Genomic DNA, 12,678 nt, shown 5'->3' on the forward strand with positions numbered 1-12,678 from the left:
CTTGAAGAGACGCTCACATTTGGCATTAGCTTTAATAGCATTGACACATTTTATAACTGATTTTAGTACTTCATGAAGAACAGGCGAAATATTTTTAGCTACCAAGTTTTCCCTATGAATAACACAATGCACAAGAAGCATTTCTGGATTCTCATCTTTCATCAATTTTAAGCAGCCATTTTTCTTGCCCATCATATTAGGAGCACCATCTGAAGCGCAAGATGTTATATTTTTCATTGGTATATTATTGTCATCTAAGTAATTTTTTAGCTTATTATATATATCTTTGGAGGTAGTGGTGCTCTCTAATGATTTACAGAATAACATTTCTTCAGCAAAATTACCTTTATCAATATATCTCACATAAGTTATCAGTACGGCTTCACTGTCTCTCAAAGTTGATTCATCCATTTGCACTGAGAATTTTCTTGTTTTCAGCTTTCCAACAAGTTGTATTTCAATATCTTCACTCATTTCATCTATTCTTCTGCTAACAGTATTGTTATTGAGTGGCATAGCTTTCACGTCTTTGTCATCTTTTTCCAGAACTGTTTTAAGAAATGCTGATATTGATGGTTTGATTAAATTCTCTCCTATAGTATGATTTTTCCCAGATTTAGCAATGAGTAAAGAAATTTCATAACTAGCCTCAAGAGTACGATTGACAGTTGCAGTATGAGCAATAAATAGAGACTTTAATGTTGCTCTTTTTTCAAAATTCTTCTTTAAAGTTTGAAAGTAATCTAAATCTGAATTTACATGAGTATTATGTTTCGCCTTCAAATGCGCCTCAAGACGACCTCGCTTCATTGATTCGTTGGTCAAGCATTGTTGGCATAAAAGACAAAAAGGTGACCTTTGATCGTGGATAGCGGGTATGAAACCAAATTTTAAGTATTCCTCTGAATACTGACGAACTTTTTTTTTACTTGCACTACTCATTTTACTGCGCAACTGAAAGAAATAAATATAAGATAAATCAAAAACTAAAAATAAACTATGCATTAAAGTTAATTTAATTTTATTTTAATATATCAAAATTAATTATTAGTACGCTTTTTGAATGAATAAATCACACGAATTACTGAATTCGGGCTATTAAATCTGTGGTCTCTGTGAACAAGCAGATAAGTCTAATTTGTCAAAAATGAGATAAGTGCACTATAATAAAGTATTTATTATTTACTATTATGTGACACGCAGCTATCTTCGTTATTGTAGTTTTAGCGTGAGTAATAAATATTTGTATATTCGAATATATGCGTGTTTATATGAGAGTGTGAAGTTTATTTTTCCTCTCCTGCAAATTCGAGTTTTTGGACTTATTTGCTTATTTACTGAGACCACAGAAATACATATATGACAAATACATACCATTGTATATCACGGTTCTTCATTAATAATAATTCTGTGCGTGGACAAAGTAATTTTTATTTTAATCTGAGATCGTCAAACCTATCCAAATGTACAGTCACGATGCCCAAACGAGCGTTTGTATGAAAGGAATTACCTATTTCATATAACATGCTGAGTTTGCGGTAGGCTACAGTAGACAACCACTTTGCTTGCACATTGCATATGCCATAAGCAATCGTCCAATACAGTATGTACTATTCCTTCACTAGGCATAGTAAGCAATACTCTCCGAGCAAACTGTAGTTGATATTACTCCAAACTTTCAAGTGCAGCTCTATAGAAAGTACAACATTTAACGAATGCTTATTTAAAATTGAGATACCAACAATTCTTCTTTTGTACAAGTTAAATCATAGTAGGCGGTTGTTTTAAACTCTAGACGAGCAATTTTTGAATTGCCCCCCTGAACAATCAAATTGCCCCCATGTGGGGCGTGGGACCCACGTTGGGAAACACTGATCTAGATAATTTGGGCAGATGGGCTAAGAAGTGGCAACTGAAGTTTAACCTTGACAATTGCAAAGTACTGCATATGGGTAGAAGTAACCCCAGAGAAACATACCAACTGTGTGGCTAATGTCATCCGTTTCAAAAAAGAGGAAACCATTTTTTTGCAAGAAGATGGCTATGGTAATGATACAGTGCAGAAAACATTATTTGTGATATGTGCCAGTGAATTTTCGGATGATTTCTAAAAATGCGTCTCGTCAGAGACGCATTTTTAAAAATATCAGATTCTCTTTTTTAAAATTGTAAGAACAAAATTGAAATTAAAAGTGCTCCTTAAGATCTGCAATTATCCCGAAATACTGTGATGCAGCACATCGAAAAAATGAGTAAAAACGTGTGCGAACAATTGTGTACTCATATTGATAATTGTATACACTTAAGGTGGTAGAAAATGAAAAAGACCTGGGAGTAATTGTGCAGTCAGATATGAAGTTGTCTGAGCAATGCAGACAGGCTGCCAGGGCAGGTCATGGGGTTTTGTCAATGATATATAGGAATTTTGCTAGCAGGGAAAAGGAGGTGATTATCCCTCTGTATAAGGCAATGGTCAGGCCACGCCTTGAGTACTGCGTACAGGTCTGGAGGCCTCATTTTAGGAAGGATGTAGATTTACTTGAGCGTGTACAGAGAAGGGCAACAAGATTGGTGAGGGGAATGAAGGGATCCTCTTACCAAAAGAGGCTTAAGTTCTGCAAATTGCAGTGGCTGGAGACTAGGCACCTGCGTGGTGATCTGATTGAGGTAATAAGGCCTTGAATGGGTTGAGCACACTGAATTCTGATGGGATTCTTCCACTTGCTCAGATTACGAACCTAAGGGGGCATAAATTCAAATTAAGAAAAGACAGATGTAGAATAGATGTGCGGAAATTTGCCTTTAGCCAGCGGGTGGTTAATTGCTGGAACAAACTTCCATCTGTCGTTGTGGAAGTTGATAGGTTGAATAAATTTAAGGAGGAACTGGACAGGCATTTGGAGGGAATGGTGTGATTTTTTTTTTTTTTTTTTTTTTGGCTGATGCTGCATAAGCTCATACATTTGCTTTCTTGCATCACATGCCACTGCTACTACTACTACTACTACTGTGCTGCTGCAACAGGATATGGAAAGGTTGAGCAGATGGGCTGAGAGGTGGCAAATGAAGTTTAACATTGACAAATGTAAAGTACTACACATGGGAAACAGGAACCCCAGAGTAACGTATCAACTCCGTGGTACTACACTGACAGTGGTATAGAATGAAAGGGACCTGGGAGTGGTTGTGCAGGCAGATATGAAGTTCTCTGAGCAGTGCAGACGGGCTGCAAGAGTAGCTCATGGTGTATTGTCAATGATATATAGGAATTTTTCTAGCAGGGATAAGGAGGTGATTATTCCCTTGTATAACGCAATGGTCAGGCCACACCTAGAGTACTGTATACAGGTCTGGATACCTCATTTCAAGAAGGATGTAGATCTGCTGGATCGAGTACAGAGAAGGGCAACAAGAATTGTGAATGGAACAAAGGGGTGCTCTTACGAAGAAAGGCTTAAGTTTTGCAAATTACAGTGTCTGGAGACTAGGCACCAGCGAGGTGATCTGATAGAGGTGTATAAAGCCTTGAATGGTTTGAGCATGCTCAATGCTAATGGAATTCTTCCTCTCGCTCAGAATAATCACCTGAGAGGGCATAAATTCAAATTGAGGAAAGACAGATGTAGGATCGACGTGTGGAAATTTGCCTTTAGCCAGCAGGTGGTTGGTTGGTTGGTGGAACAGACTTCCATCCCTTGTCGTGGAAGTTGATAGCCTAAATAAGTTTAAGGCTCAGCTGGACAGGTATTTTGAACGAACAGAGGGGTGAAGTGGTTTTTTTTTTTTTTTTTTTTTGGCTGATGCTGTATAAGCTTGCTTTCTTGCATCAAATGCCTCTACTAATGCTAATGTCATCCGTTTCAAAAAAGAGGAAACCATTTTTTTGCAAGAAGATGGCTATGGTAATGATACAGTGCAGAAAACATTATTTTTGATATGTGCCAGTGAATTTTCGGATGATTTCTAAAAATGTGACTTATCAGAGACGCATTTTTAAAAATATCAGATTCTCTTTTTTAAAATTGTAAGAACAAAATTGAAATTAAAAGTGCTCTTTAAGATTTGCAATTATCCCGAAATACTGTGATGCAGCACATTGAAAAAATGAGTAAAAACGTGTGCGAACAATTGTATACTCGTATTGATAATTGTATATCCTTTTCTTTACAACTGGATGAATCTACAGATGTCAGTGATACAGCTCAATTGCCCGTTTTTGTTCGTATGGTTTTTGATGATTCTAACGCTATAGAAGAATTGCTGGGTATGGTTTTGTTAAAAGAAAGAACTAGAGGTTTTGATATATTTAACGCATTCAAAAATTTTATTGAAAAAAATAAATTACCACTATTTATGCTCGTATCAATAACAACAGATGGAGCTAAAGCAATGACAGGGCATCTTAACAGATTCATTGCATTGTACCAAAAGAATGATGAACACCCAGATTTTTTGAGTTACCACTTATCCACCAACAAGTGTTAGCCAGCAAAAGATTAAATACTAAAAGTGCTATGGACATAGCTTTCAAAATCATGAATTCCATAAGAGGACAATGTTTTCAAAGGAGACTTTTCAAAATGCACCTTAATGAAAATGAACCAGATCTGATATTACACACAGATGTGAGGTGGCTGAGTCAGAGTAAGTTTCTACAGAGATTTCAAAATTTGCTGAATGAAATTTAAAATATTTGTTGATCAAAGGGGAGATGATTATCAGCAGCTACATGATACAGTGTTTGTGTGATCTAGCTTTTTTTGGCAGATTTTACCATCTGAATTTGAAATTACAAGGAAAAATTAAAAATGTGGATGACATGATTAGTAGTATTTCTGCATATAAATATCAATTTTTGGCAATGGCTAAGGAGCTCAAAGAAAAAAAATTCGATCATTTTGCAAATATGGAAGATCATTTGCAAAAATAATCCTGTTTCTGAATAGTGAGAAATGTGTTTCTGAAATTGAGAAAGCTGTGGATGATTTTGAAATTAGATTTGGCGATTTTAAAACAATTGAAGACATTGTCAGTATATTGCAGAAAACATTGCTGAGATTTTAAAATAAGAATTCTGAATTGAATTTGATTTTAAAATTTATAAACAACATTTTTCAATATGTGTTGATTAACTTTTTTAACCATGTGCAATGAAATTCTTGAGATGGTAGATCGCGGCACATTCTGAAGAAAAAAAGTAGATTGCATCATAAATTATGTTGATCACCCCTGGTATAAGGCAATGGACAGGCCATATCTTGAGTACTGCATATAGTTTTGGAGGCCTTATTTTAGGAAGTAAAAAGAGCTCCTGGAATGGGTACAGAGAAGGGTAATGAGATTGGTGAGGGGGAGTAAAGGTGTGCTCTTACCAAGGAAGGCTTCAGTTGTACAAATTGCAGCATCTGAAGACGACATCTGCGAGGTGATCTGATTAAGGTGTTTAAGGCCTTGAATGGATTGAGCAAGCTCAATGCTGGTGGGATTCTTCCTCATGCTTAGACTACACACATGAGAGGGCACAAATTCAAATTGAGGGTGGAATGTTGCAGAATAGATGTGTGGAGGTTTGACTTTAGTTGCCAGGTGTTTGATTGCTGCAATAAACTTCCATTGTTGTCGAAGTGGATAACTTGAATAAATTCAAGGTAGAAGTAGATATGCCATTGGTGGATGGGATGGATAGGTGAAATGGAAGGGTTTTTTTTTTTTTTTGGCACATGTATAAGTTTGCCTTCTTGCATCATTTGCCATTATTAATACTAATTCATTGCAAGAAACAATGTTGCAATTATGAAAACATTAAAGAACTAAAAAAAATATACACAAGCACTTCCTGACTTACGTAATACTCGATTTCCATAAATTCGGCTTCACATACCATGTATAAGACGCACCTTAATTTTGGGGCCCGAAATTTGAAAAAAAATGTATTACATAAAGTTATTGAACTCAAGTTTTATTCATCATAAAATTCATACAACTCATCACTGTCAAAACTCCCATCCATTAGCTTGTCCTCATCTGTGTCTGATGACGAATCACTGTCTTCATATATTGCCTCGTCCTCAGTTCCATCTATGGCATTTGAAATGCCATATTTCTTAAATGACTTGACAACGATCTCAATCTTGATATTATCCCAGGATCTTTTCATCCAGGTACAAACTTCTCCTATAGTTTGTTTCTTCACTCTTCCTGCTGCCAAATTGTCCCCAGAAGACTTCATCCATTGGTTCCATTTGTCTCTCATGGCAGCTTTGAAGAGTTTGTTAATGCTGACATCAAGTGGTTGGAGCTGGGATGTCAAGCCTCCAGGTATGACGGCAAGTTTTGTTTTTTGCTCTGCAGCAGTCTTCTTTGTGTTTTTTGTTATGTGTGCCCTGAACTGATCAAGCACCAATAGGGCAGATTTGCATAAGAGCTCACCTGGTCTCCTGCTCCCAACTTTCTCAAACCAGATCTTGATCCCATTCTGATCCATCCAACCCTTGTCATGAATGTGGACAATCACTCCTCGAGGAATGTCTTCTTTTGGCATTGTTTTGCATTTGAAAATCAGCATAGGAGGCAGCTTGGTTCCGTCGGCACAACAAACTAGAACAACTGTATAATGGCTCTTTTCATGTCCACCTGTCTTCACAGTTTTCACCCCCTTCTTATCAACAGTTCTGTTACTTGGGACATCAAATTGAAGGGGGGACTTTGTCCATATTTGCAATCTGTCCCAACTCAAACTGATGTGTCTTCCGACATTGAATGACAAAACGATGAAATTCAAGGACCTTCTGCTCATAGCTTTCAGGCATCTTTTGCGCAAAAGTCTGGTGCATGTACGCATGCTTAGTCCATTCCGTTTCATGAACCTGAAGCACCAATTGTGTCCTCCTTTGAAATCAGTAACTTTTTTTCATCAGCAATTCTTCTTGCCTCATGCTGAACCATCTTTGTGGACACAGGAATTCCAATTGCCCTTTGCTCTTCAATCCCTATCTTCAATTCCCTCTCTAAATCAGGCCATTTTGCTGACTTGTGTCTCATGGCCTTCTTGTGCCGTGGCGTTTTCAGTAGGGTTTCTTCTTCTTCTTCCCGTAGCCAGTCTGGGATTGTTTTCTCAGTTGGAGGAGGACCAAACTTACATTCAGCAGCACGATTTCCATTCACTTTTGCAAACTGGATCACTTTTAACTTGAATTCAGCACTGTATGAAAATCTTTTCTGAGCCATTTCTGGGCAGAACGTGACAAAACCTAACCTAATATACCAGTAACAAGTGCGAAACAATGAGCGCAAAGACAACAAGCGCAAAAAAGCGGGAAATGCAAGTAAAAAAATCTAAAACCACTGTATAAGACGCATCCAGTTTTTAGACCCCAAATTTTTGAAAAAGGGTGTGTCTTATACATGTGGAAATACAGTAAGTTTTTACCGCCAGTGTAAACTTAAAAAAATTGTGGAAATATATTTTGTATCCTGTAGGAATAAATGGAGGTATTGTGAAAATATTGCAATGTGAACCCAATAACACATTGTTTTTTTGATAATTTGTTCCAAGACCTTGGAAGTTGAAATTTTTACTATATAACTAAGCTGTTTATCTCTCTAAAAGGTAATTTTTATAATGGAGCTCTACCCTTTTATCGTTATCTTATGTTCCGTTATAAGAATCAATTTTAAACAGCTTTGTTGATATTTTTCTAAAGAACATTTCTGGAACATTTCATAAAACAATAAAAACAGTTTGCACTTTCCGATTTATTGGGCTTTTATATTAGTGCATCTAATTATAAATGGGTAGTAAACTCGATCTTATTGCATTTGCGATAATCCCGATCACTGGAATTGTGTGGGTTTTTATGTTATTATGGCAAAATGTGTTTCCTCTTCACTGAAATCTTCAATCATATAAGAAACATAAATAAATTTTGAGAATCTTCTCTTCATTCCTGTTTACTTATTACAATGATGAATGGAAAGCGACCAACGGAAAGTGCAAGTGGTGGCAGTGCTAGGAAACTAAACAAAATTGATTTAGAAATGAAGATGAAAATGATTAAGAAGTAAGAAGCAGGGCAAAGTTTGTCATCTATTGCATAGGAATTAAGTCTCGCTGCTTCAAGTGAATGCTATTTTAAAGGACAGTGTGCTATATAAGAACATGTTAAAGGAGCAGCGCATTTAAGATCAACAGTGATTACAAAACAGTGTTCAGGTGCTATATCGAAGATGGAAAACCTGTTAATAATATGGATAGAAAATCAGATTCAGAAGCAAGTGCCCCTGAGTCTAATGACCATTCAAGCAAAAGCAACAAGTATTTATGAAGACATTAAGGATAAGTATGGCGAACCCTAAGCCAAGTTTATGGCAAGCAACGGGTGGTTTTAATAGGTTCAAACATTGCACTGGTTTCCACAATGTTAAACTATGCAGTGAAGTCACCAGTGCCGATTCTGCAGCAGCAGAGAAATTACATTTTGTGATGTGTTGGAAAAACCCACAGCCCTCAACCTCTGCAGCGGTATACTTATCAGCTGGAAACGTTGATTCTGGCAACGATGCTCGAAAGGTAAAACTTGCTGACGTTATGCCTGTCCCCTCCCTTTTTTTGTAATTTTATAATTTTGAAATTTTTGTAATTGCATACTTCTGTAATTTTTCCTACGTATGAGATAAAAAAATTGAATAAATAATTCTATTTATATGTTCGTTGAACATTTCTTTTTTGCTTCAATCAAATTCAGCAAGCATAGTTGCGAGTGCTGCATAAGCCTTTAGGGAAATTCAGACTTGCATAAAATTCGATTTATGCGATAAGTACTATTAGCTGATGGTTACTTTCTCTTCTTTGGTATTCTTTTAAACTGTCTGATCTTATCTTCCAAATAGCATCACCACTTTAAAAACTACAAAAACAACCTTCATAAATGTTGCTTAAAAGTTTAAACTGAATATAGACAGTATATTCTTGAAATCTTAGGAGTCCCATTGGCTACCTGTAGAGCAATATTGACTGGTAATATGGAAGTTAGTGAAAGGAAGAGGCGTAGGCATGGGGTCACTGATATTTGCTGGAAAAGTAAATACTATTTTTTTTATAGAAGGTGCTAATTTTGTGAAACAAGAATTTTGCCTATGTTGTTAAAAACTACAATTTTGTTAGTCTGGGTTGAATGTTAAACCCTTCTAGGGATCTTGATACTGACTTCTGATAGTTCACAAGCAGCATGGATTTATGGAAGCTTTCCACATTTATTGTTCAACCTAGAGGGTCAGAAACTTAGTGACAACAGAGACAATAGTTTTCTTCCCCGAAACTATGTATGTCTTTAAACATTTACTGCTGAAGAGTTGGCTTTTTTATTGTGAATTTTTTTTTATCTCTACAGCCCACTGCTACCATAAAATTCAGATGTTGTTTTAAAAATTCAGTTCCTCGTTGGATTTTTTAATCTTTTAGTCTTCACTCACCAGTTCAGATTGTTTTTCATGCCTTGAAATTCTCCCAGTCTGCTTGCAGGCAAATGGCTGACATTGAAGGACTAATGGTGATGGATGTAACTAATCAGTATACTTTGTTATTTGTTTTCAAAGGATGCATTTTGGCAAAATGTGGTTAATTCTGATCTTTGGGGATTAGTGTATCACAATCAATGGATAAAATTCGTCCTGTTGTCTCCACCTTTAGTCAGGATGTTGGTCTTGAGAGACTCCTTTTTGGCAGGATTCAATCAAATCGATTTTACAAAAAATTGCTCTTGATGTTATTCATGCTGATGTTTTACAGACTCACTAAGATATGGGCTATGTGTTGAGTGCCTCATTCTCTTGTGATACTGATGATGTTCCTTTCTCTGTGGATGAGATAGCTGTTATTAATAATATGACACTCAGTAAGTGACCTGGCCATGACATATTCATGACACATCTGGCTCAACCCTATGAGAGGGTTGAGCTAGAGATGCTCAAACATGTTTTCCAGATAATTCTTAGAATTTTGTACATAAGTTATAATAAAAATTTATCAGACTGTTTTCCGTATATTATAGAAAGTAGCTTTGCAGCCCTGTAAAGCTGCTTCTGTTTCCTAAATCCTTCAGATCATAGCTCTTCTGTCAGACATTGGGAAAGTAATGGAATGACTTTTGTCTGTTTGCTTTGCTGATTATTATGTTTCTGCTGGCCTTTCGTATTGCTAGCAGTTTGGCCTGGTTTGAGTACAACTGATGCTATTACTAAAGTGCTAAATATTGTTGAAAGGTCTCCATCCAAATATTTGTTAGACTTCTTCATATATTTTGAAGGTGCCTTTGACAGCTTCAGCAGAAAAGTGTACATCAGTGCCTTACCATCTGTAACTCTTCTACTCATATTTTCCAAACTATGAGAGACTTTCTCTAAAGCTGTTATGGTCATTCAAACTCTCGATCATCGATAACCAAACAGATCAAGCAATGTTGTTGAGAGGGTTCTATCCTGGTCTTGGCCTGTTGGAATATGGTGTTGAATAGGCCAGGATATTGGTACTGTTAGCCAAATTACATATGCTGATGAACTTGTGTTGTTTCTGGTTCTTATCCAATTGCATTATACCCACCCTCCTAGTTGGAGGGTGGTTATAAATGTGATTGGAGTGATGCTTTTAAGAGATAGTTTAATAATTTGGTTTTTAACTAGTAGTTCTCGACTTTACGAGTTAATTCATTCCTAGTGTGCACTCATAAAGCGGGAATATATTTCCCATAGACGTAACGTTAAAAATAGGGGTTACGTTTTCAACAATGAAATTAGTTAGCTAATTAGTTTGTTTAAACAATGATTGATTTATCCAAAGAAATGAAAATGTAGCCTGTAAAATCAAGCAAATTATAATAATAGAGAGATTATTTATGACCTACAAATGTTAAAGAATGTTTATTCTTCATCAGCATAAATTCAAATTGAGGAAAGACAGATGTAGGATAGACGTGCGGAAATTTGCCTTTAGCCAGCGGGTGGTTGGTTGGTGGAACAGACTTCCATCCCTTGTCGTGGAAGTTGATAGCCTAAATAAGTTTAAGGCTCAGCTGAACAGGTATTTTGAACGAACAGAGGGGTGAAGTGGAAGTGGTTTCTTTTTTTTTTATTTTTATTTTTTTATTTTATTTTATTTTATTTTATTTTTTTGGCTGATGCTGCATAAGCTTGCTTTCTTGCATCAAATGCCTCTACTAATGCTAATGCTAATCATTCATCATCATCGACTAAATGCACACTATGTATATATTAAGTGCAATAGCCTCATTAATACACAGCCATTTCTGAATAAACAGAATATTTGTAAGGTGGCATCGTTTTAAGTTATATCTCATATTGTGAATACCTTCACAACGAGTTGCCATGATATTGCACTTCTTTGAATAAGTAACGCTTCACCTAAGGAGAAGACTAATGTTACTTATTCTCATATAGGTACCACCACCCAGACGGCACCGTTTCAGGGCTATTTGGTATCAGTGTGCATCTTAGTCTAAATGTACACTCGTTGATCACTCATTATTGGCTCGACACTCGATGGTTTGTTGCACAAGGAGTCGTCTTCTTCAGAAATGCTTCAAGGAGGCATTTATTTTCAAGATAATCTTCTCTTTTCTTTATAAATTTCAATAGCATGCATAAGCATTTTTTAACCGAACGCACAAATTGCAACTAACATGATTTGCATGGAGTAACAAGTTTACAAGGCTTAAAAAAAAAAGGAATGAAGAGAAGATTCTAAAAATTTATTTTGTTTTTTATACGATTGAAGGTTTCAGTAAAGGGCAGACACATTTCACCATAATAATGTAAAAACCCTCACAATTCCAGCTATCAGTATTTTCACAAATGCAATAACATCGAGTTACTACCCATTTATAATTGCTTGCAGTAACAGAAAAGCCCAATAAACCAAAAAGTGCAAATTGTTTTTATGGTCGTGACTTCCAGAAATGTGCTTTAGAAAAATATCACAAAGCTGTTCAAAATTGGTTCTTATAACATTTGATAATGATGAAAGTGTAGTGCATTTAATGATTTGAATTGGTAACTAATACAATTTACACTATAAAAAAGACCTTTTAGGGAGTCATATAGCGAAAATTTGAACTTCTAAGGTTGTGGAATGAATTACCAAAAAACAATGTGTTATTGGGTTCACATTATGATATTTTCGCGATATGATGGTAACGGATTAATATCGTAAAGCAGGGTACACTGCACAGAGTAGTAAGATACTACTCTGTGGTACACTGTATTGTATAGGTACCCACGTGGTTTGATATGTAATATTTATGAATGTTTAACATTCATTTTTTGCAATTAATGTTCATATTTTCGATTTTGTTGATACTTGAAAAAAAAAAAAAAAAACTCGTAAACCTGGGAACTCGTAACGCTTGAACTGCCTATATATTTTTGTATACTTTTTGTCTGAAAATCACTTTACATTAGATAAAAGATGAAATGTGAGCAAAACATCAAGTTACACGGGTTCCTTGTTTATGGCATATTAAATAGCAATCATTTAATTTTAGTGCAGAGTTCACAGGCATTATTATGTTTAAATTAAGGCATCAATAATATAATTTTAAAAAAATCATTTCAGACATTAATAAGGCTATATTATATTGAGTATAATTACATTTTGAATGCATATGT

General features: G+C 35.7%; 1 protein-coding gene across 5 annotated transcripts in view; it reads left to right on the plus strand.

Annotated features, from left to right (window-relative positions):
- LOC150077345 (C2 domain-containing protein 5) overlaps positions 1–12,678 on the plus strand; it is a 992,151-nt gene that overhangs the window by 52,359 nt on the left and 927,114 nt on the right. The gene's annotated exons all lie outside the window — the stretch shown is intronic.

Source organism: Mastigoproctus giganteus, chromosome 12 (assembly GCF_048544385.1).
Source record: "Mastigoproctus giganteus isolate SK-2022 chromosome 12, ASM4854438v1, whole genome shotgun sequence".
NCBI lineage: Eukaryota > Metazoa > Arthropoda > Arachnida > Uropygi > Thelyphonidae > Mastigoproctus > Mastigoproctus giganteus.